This window comes from Sinohyriopsis cumingii, chromosome 1, assembly GCF_028554795.1.
Source record: "Sinohyriopsis cumingii isolate HCF-2022 chromosome 1, ASM2855479v2, whole genome shotgun sequence".
Classification (NCBI taxonomy): domain Eukaryota; kingdom Metazoa; phylum Mollusca; class Bivalvia; order Unionida; family Unionidae; genus Sinohyriopsis; species Sinohyriopsis cumingii.
In genome coordinates this window covers 139194273-139201813 of record NC_142961.1, presented here as the reverse complement: position 1 = coordinate 139201813, position 7541 = coordinate 139194273, and positions in this window count along the sequence as shown.

The following is a 7541-nucleotide window of genomic DNA, read 5'->3' as shown; positions in this document are numbered from 1 at the left end:
AATTAAATGGTCTGTCCATAACCATCAGTTGCTGTCACTGAAGAAATAAAAAGTGAATTTTCTTTTTATAAATTATGCATCGCTCCATTGTGATGCCAACCATTTGCGGCCTTAGCGAGGTGCGAAAGGTGCGATCGCACCGGGCCAGTACGCTGGGGGAGGGGAGGGGCGGAGTTTGTTTAAAACAGATTCTAATTAAAGCTGATTATTTAAAAATAAATTTGATTTTGAAAAACTAAATTATTTTGCCATGAATATGTCAGAGAATTTCCTCAGTGATATAGAAATTAAATTTTGGGAGCCCAATGTCCTCATTTCGCACATATAACTTTCGTCTTCTAATAAAGTACGCACATTCCGTACGTATTACCTATCATAAACTGTGACAGATGTGCTCCAAAACTGTATCTAGACTTGCTTTTATAGGAATGACGTCACTCCCTGGAAATCATATCACTGGGTAGCCAATTGGAATACAGAGATGTTACTAGTTACTGACCTAGGATATGGGCTTGCCAATTTAAGCCGGACACGTGCGAATTATGATATTTGCTTGACAATTTCGGCCAGATACATTCTCGGTCTTTTCTGGGTTCCCCCCCCCCTTTTTTTTTTCTGGCTTGGCAGAAAGGCCCATATTGTTAAGATTGAATCATTATACAATAATTATCAAACGAGGCTACTAAAATAGAAATAAATAATCCAGAGAGAGAGAGAGAGTAACAAGGCACACGTCTGTGTTTTGATGGAACTTTCTTTAAACTGGAGAACTTGAAAAGATTTTATACTTTTCCAATTTAACTTTCAATATCGTTCTTATTTTCCAGGCCGTTGAAATATTTTATTTTTCACAAGACGCTAGCTTTAGTTCTTATTAAACAAATATAATTTCCGATGGTTTTGTTTTTTGGTGATTCACAGTGTGGGTACGTGGCAGGAGAAAGAGGAAAAAATCCCCCCCCCCCCCAGCAAAATTTAATTATGGGGCTCCTTCCCAATTAAAAAAATAATAATCTGCCCACCACAACCTGCAACGGGGAGGGATGTAATTACTTGGACGTTTGCAACGCCACTGGTGCAATGTCGGTTTCTTATTAAATGATGAACAATAAAAATAAATATGTTTATACAATTTTAACTTCAAGAACTGTCGTCGGAGATTTTTGAAGAAAAAAAGATGATAAAAATATCGCGACCTTGCGAACTCATCGTCAATTTACGACCTGTCGTAAATCAGCCGCGCATGCTTTCTGATGAGGGGGCGCTCACCAGTTATTATGTACTTTTGAGAGAGTGATGTATGTAAGGTGAAGTTGTTTGCATTTAAAACATGCACAATGGAGAGAATGGTGGCATACCTCTATGCTACATTAATGTAATATCGATGATTTTTCTTTGGATATTGTACTTTTGGAAATTGTTCATGATTTAAACACACTGCTAAATGAAATGTATGCTCCCTTGTGCTAAAAAATCAGCCTGAATTAGTATAAAGTACACTATCCATAGCAGCTATTAAAATAGGGAAAATGAATTTTGCTAGACTAGTCAATACCAACTTCTGAAAGTGCAATGAACGAATTACCAAATATATAAAATGTGAAAAAAAAGTTATCGGCTCTTTTTTTATATAATTTATCTCTGAAGTTCAGGAAGTGAAAATGACCAAGTGGAGCTAGCACTTTTTTGAAAGGTGCACATCTGGAGTAAGGCCAAGCTGTATACTCTATAACCCATATTACACGCATCAATCATATACCAAAATAAAGGGAATTAAAGGTTCTTTGAATTATACCTAAGATATACAAGGTCTGTTTTAAATAGCCAGTATAACCAGTGAGGAAAGCCGGGGAAATTCCTTTTCTTTAAAATCCTAACCCTTATGCAAAATACGAAACTGTAGAGCGCCACCTGAGGAAAGCAAGGTGATCTATATTACCGAAAATTCGCCCACCAACAATGCTCTTTGACAGCTGGTGACAATGTGTATTTTACTATACATCTATATATAATGACTCTTACTAAAACTAAGAGTGGCGCAAGAAGTTGCACACCCACCTATACAACTTTATGTGATTGTCGATTGATTGGGACCCTTAGCAAGATAAAGTAGCAATTTTCAAAGAGTTAAATACCAGTAATCTAACCTTTTTAAAGCAATCACCCTTAAGAGCTATTGGTAATATGAAGAGGCTAAAAAGGGTGGGTGGGTGTGGTATAGAAAAAAGATCACGTATAGTAGGTAATAAGTGAAACGTTATAATTATTAACTTTAAAAAACTGTCATTTAATTGTTCGGGACAATCATTTTTAAGGATTGTTTTATTTGAACTAAGATATGCAATTTCAATTTTCATTTTCCGCGCAGAAGATCACGGTATTGATAGTATTGGGCTGTTTCATTGTACTTATCACGGTATTGATAGTGTTGGGTTGTTTCATTCTAATTATCACGGTATTGATAGTATTGGGTTCTTTCATTCTAATTTTCTCGGTATTGATAGTATTGGGCTGTTTCATTGTAATTATCACGGTATTGATAGTATTTGGTTGTTTCATTGTACTTATCACGGTATTAATAGCATTGTGTTGTTTCATTCTAATTATCACGGTATTGATAGTATTGGGCTGTTTCATTGTAACTATCACGGTATTGATAGTATTTGGCTGTTTCACTGTAATTATCACGGTATTGATAGTATTGGGCTGTTTCATTGTACTTATCACGGTATTGATAGTATTGGGCTGTTTCATTGTAATTATCACGGTATTGATAGTATTGGGTTGTTTCATTGTAATTATCACGATATTGATAGTATTGGGCTGTTTCATTCTAATTATCACGGTATTGATAGTATTGGGCTGTTTCATTCTAATTATCACGGTACTGATAGTATTGGGTTGTTTCATTGTAATTATCACTGTATTGATAGTATTGGGTTGTTTCATTGTAATTATCACGGTATTGATAGTATTTGGCTGTTTCATTTTAATTATCACGGTATTGATAGCATTTGGCTGTTTCATTGTACTTATCACGGTATTGATAGTATTTGGCTGTTTCATTGTAATTATCACGGTATTGATAGTATTTGGTTGTTTCATTGTAATTATCACGGTATTGATAGTATTTGGCTGTTTCATTGTAATTATCACGGTATTGATAGTATTTGGCTGTTTCATTGTACTTATCACGGTATTGATAGTATTTGGCTGTTTCATTGTAATTATCACGGTATTGATAGTATTTGGCTGTTTCATTGTACTTATCACGGTATTGATAGTATTTGGCTGTTTCATTGTAATTATCACGGTATTGATAGTATTTGGTTGTTTCATTGTACTTATCACGGTATTGATAGCATTGTGTTGTTTCATTCTAATTATCACGGTATTGATAGTATTGGGCTGTTTCATTGTAACTATCACGGTATTGATAGTATTGGGTTGTTTCATTGTAATTATCACGGTATTGATAGTATTGGGCTGTTTCATTGTAATTATCACGGTATTGATAGTATTGGGCTGTTTCATTCTAATTATCACGGTATTGATAGTATTGGGTTGTTTCATTGTAATTATCACTGTATTGATAGTATTGGGTTGTTTCATTATAATTATCACGGTATTGATAGCATTGTGTTGTTTCATTGTACTTATCACGGTATTGATAGTATTTGGCTGTTTCATTGTAATTATCACGGTATTGATAGTATTGGGTTGTTTCATTGTAATTATCACGGTATTGATAGTATTGGGCTGTTTCATTGTACTTATCACGGTATTGATAGTATTGGGCTGTTTCATTGTACTTATCACGGTATTGATAGTATTTGGCTGTTTCATTGTAATTATCACGGTATTGATAGTATTTGGCTGTTTCATTGTAATTATCACGGTATTGATAGTATTTGGCTGTTTCATTGTAATTATCACGGTATTGTTAGCATTAGGTTGTTTCATTGTAATTATCACGGTATTGTTAGCATTAGGTTGTTTCATTGTAATTATCACGGTATTGATAGGATTTGGCTGTTTCATTGTACTTATCACAGTATTGATAGTATTGGGCTGTTTCATTGTAATTATCACGGTATTGATAGTATTGGGCTGTTTCACTGTAATTATCACGGTATTGATAGTATTGGGTTGTTTCATTGTAATTATCACGGTATTGACAGTATTTAGCTGTTTCATTGTAATTATCACTGTATTGATAGTATTTGGCTGTTTCATTGTAATTATCACGGTATTGATAGTATTGGGCTGTTTGATTGTAATTATCACGGTATTGATAGTATTGGGTTGTTTCATTCTAACTATCACGGTATTGATAGTATTGGGTTGTTTCATTGTAATTATCACGGTATTGATAGTATTGGGTTGTTTCATTGTAATTATCACGGTATTGATAGTATTTGGCTGTTTCATTGTAATTATCACGGTATTGTTAGCATTAGGTTGTTTCATTGTAATTATCACGGTATTGTTAGTATTTTCTGTTTCATTGTAATTATCACGGTATTGATAGTATTTGGTTGTTTCATTGTACTTATCCCGGGTTCGTCCTCCACCATTAATACTGGCCGCCATGTATAGCCTATTCTTGTGTTGAAAAATTGCGTTAAAACCCTACAAAAACAACAACAACTAGGATGCCCAGAAAGTAGTTAGATGTTTAAACTCAAGATTTATTAATTAATGAAGTATAAAACACTGAATTACAAATTTTGGTAGAATTGAAACAACAAGTACAAAAAGACATGTGAGCGGAGATTATTAAAATATGCCAAACTCTTTTTAAGACTATCACACTGTTTTGGACCACAGATTATGTTGTTATTCTTATTTTGACCAAAATACAGGGATACCTGTGTTAGTGTCATCGTCATAAAATGCTGCTCATGGCAAATACATGCCTTCATACCTTTTTGTAGAAACAACTGTCAGTGTTGTTCAGGACTGGCTACAATCCATTTTATTTACAAAGAGTATGTCAAGAAAACAGCTCATTTTCAATTTCTCCAAGTTTTACACAAAATCCACTTCTGCTTGCAACTAAATGGATATTTATAAGTGTCAGTGGCAATTTATTTTCACTACATATAGACTCCAAATTGCTGTACACTGCATCAAATTATGTGTACAGAAAGGTAGGGATTTCTCTTTTTAGAAGTTATTCTTTCAAACACTCAGTGCTAAATGTTGCATGATTCTTAACTGAAAGAAATGGTCAGCAGTCAGTTTTACAATAATTGGTTGCCACTTTTCATTATCAGAGTACCAGCTGACTAAATATATGATAACATCATCACTCTAGCTATTTGGATGCAGACAGACATCACAAATATCTCGTTTTAATCACAGAACTGTTATTGATATGCAAAACGAACATAAAAAAGGTGAAACATCAAGAGGAATATGGTGCAGGTCTTATATGCTTGTACCGTCAACCAGGTCAGTTTGTCGTCTGCTTTGATGAGTCGCGCCTGTTCTTTTCTACCGAAATATGTATACTTATGAATGATAGTTTGTATTCCTATGGGATCGTCAAGTTGTATTTCAACATGCATATTCATTACACTGACTACCTTGTCAGGCGCAGCGATTACCTGGTACCATGCGATAAGCAGTCATACAAAAGCTCCGTGTAGTGTGCTGGCAAGGTTCCCGAATTTCATTGTCTCTTGTTCCATGGTTGCTAATCTCCATGTAGGATTGTAATTATGACTGGCATGCATTATTTTATACATCTCAAGCGCTGTGGCCCAATACTTCTTGGCAATATAAACATTGTGTTTTAACAAGTTGACCCATATAGAGATAGCGAAGCTATAAAGGCACGAATACCCGTCTGGGTTTAGAGCCTTCACAGTTCACAGTACTTTTCATTCAAATAACTAGTCCTTTTCTGGATAGCTGACAATGTTTATCCCGTTTCTAAATCAATCGTCAAAACATTGATGTAATTTGATATGTACGTGTTAACTTCGGAAGTACGTGATCAAATGCCCTGTTATTATTATACTGTCCTACGTTTAGTCACTTTTTGTTTTCTATATAGTTTGTAAATCAGGTTTTGTCTTTGGTTTTTATCCAATGGGATTGTGTGTTACGTTACCGTGTTTTATCGTTTCTTTGACAAAGACCGTGTTTCATTTTATAGGTCACATATTTGTAATTTTTTTACGTGTATCAGATTACATCTTTAAAACATGAACATGCAATGTATTATATCAATGTTATTTTCTCAAAGAGTTGAAGTCCAGGAAGTAAATAAACAATTTTTTACACTCAAATACATGCAAAGTCTTTCATACAAAAACAGTGTATGTATGTATGTATGTATTGAAGGAAGAATTTGTTTGTTTGTTTAATGGCACGTTAAAATGCCCTTGAAAGTGACAAATTACAACGGCCAATGCAGCTGGCTGGTCTGGATTCTGGATAGAATTTAAACCTGTGACCTTTCGATTGCGAGTCTGGAACCCAAATTATTGAGCAACCTCGTTTTCCTGAATCAAACCAGAAAAAGTATGTCTGTCTGTCTGCCTGCCTGTCTGCCTCAAATGAGAGAAAAAATTGAGAAACATAAACTTCAAGGAAAAAGATCAACAAAGAAACAAAACCTTCAAAAAGATGAAAGTACTCAACCAACCCAGCAGTTTCACTATTACCAAAACGCGTCTTCAAATTTTGATTTTACGTTATATTGCTTTTGATATTTGGAAAATATTGGGACGCCATGATATGGTTATCAATAACTGCTGGTGATATTTCTGGAATTATTAGGACGGTTTTTTTCAATACGGAATTCATAATACAAAATTGAAAACTTTTAAGCAGTGAATATCGTTTTAATTCTTTGTAAGAAAAAAATTAAAGTTGAGGAATTCCTAAAGTTTTAAGGTAATTCTCGGTAATCCTCGGATTTTTCCTCGGATTTTTGTTATCAGGAAAATTAAAGTCATATAAACTATGGATGTAATTTAATCCTCGATGCTCACTGAATGCTTCAAGTAAAAAAGATGGCTTCAAAACAATCACAAAAAAGTATTTTAAAATCTTTTAGGTTTAGTTGTTTTCACATGCCGAATTATGTATATACTTTACCTACATTTTTGAATTATCTTTCGAATAAACAAGTGATACTTTAAACTAAGGGCGGAGATCAAGAAATATCGGCTTGCGGGAGGGGAAGGAGCGCTTAAACAAGTGGGCAGAGGGTCTGTGGGATGGAGCCCCTAGTGAAGGTAATGGGGCTAATGAAGCCCTCTGAAGCTCCTGCATTTGAACCGTTTGCAGGGCATTATTTGAGACATCTGTGAGAAAACTTAATCCAGATACAAACGTTCCGCTTTATCCGCGCTTGTGTGTGTGTATGTGTGTTTCATCCATTCACCCCATACCTCCACAGATCATCCACTGTAAACAAAGGTATCTATCCATTCACCCCATATCTCCACAGATCATCCACTGTAAACAAAGGTATCTAGGTTTCCATTGATATTTTCTTCAAGGACAGTTTTGCCGTGTATTTA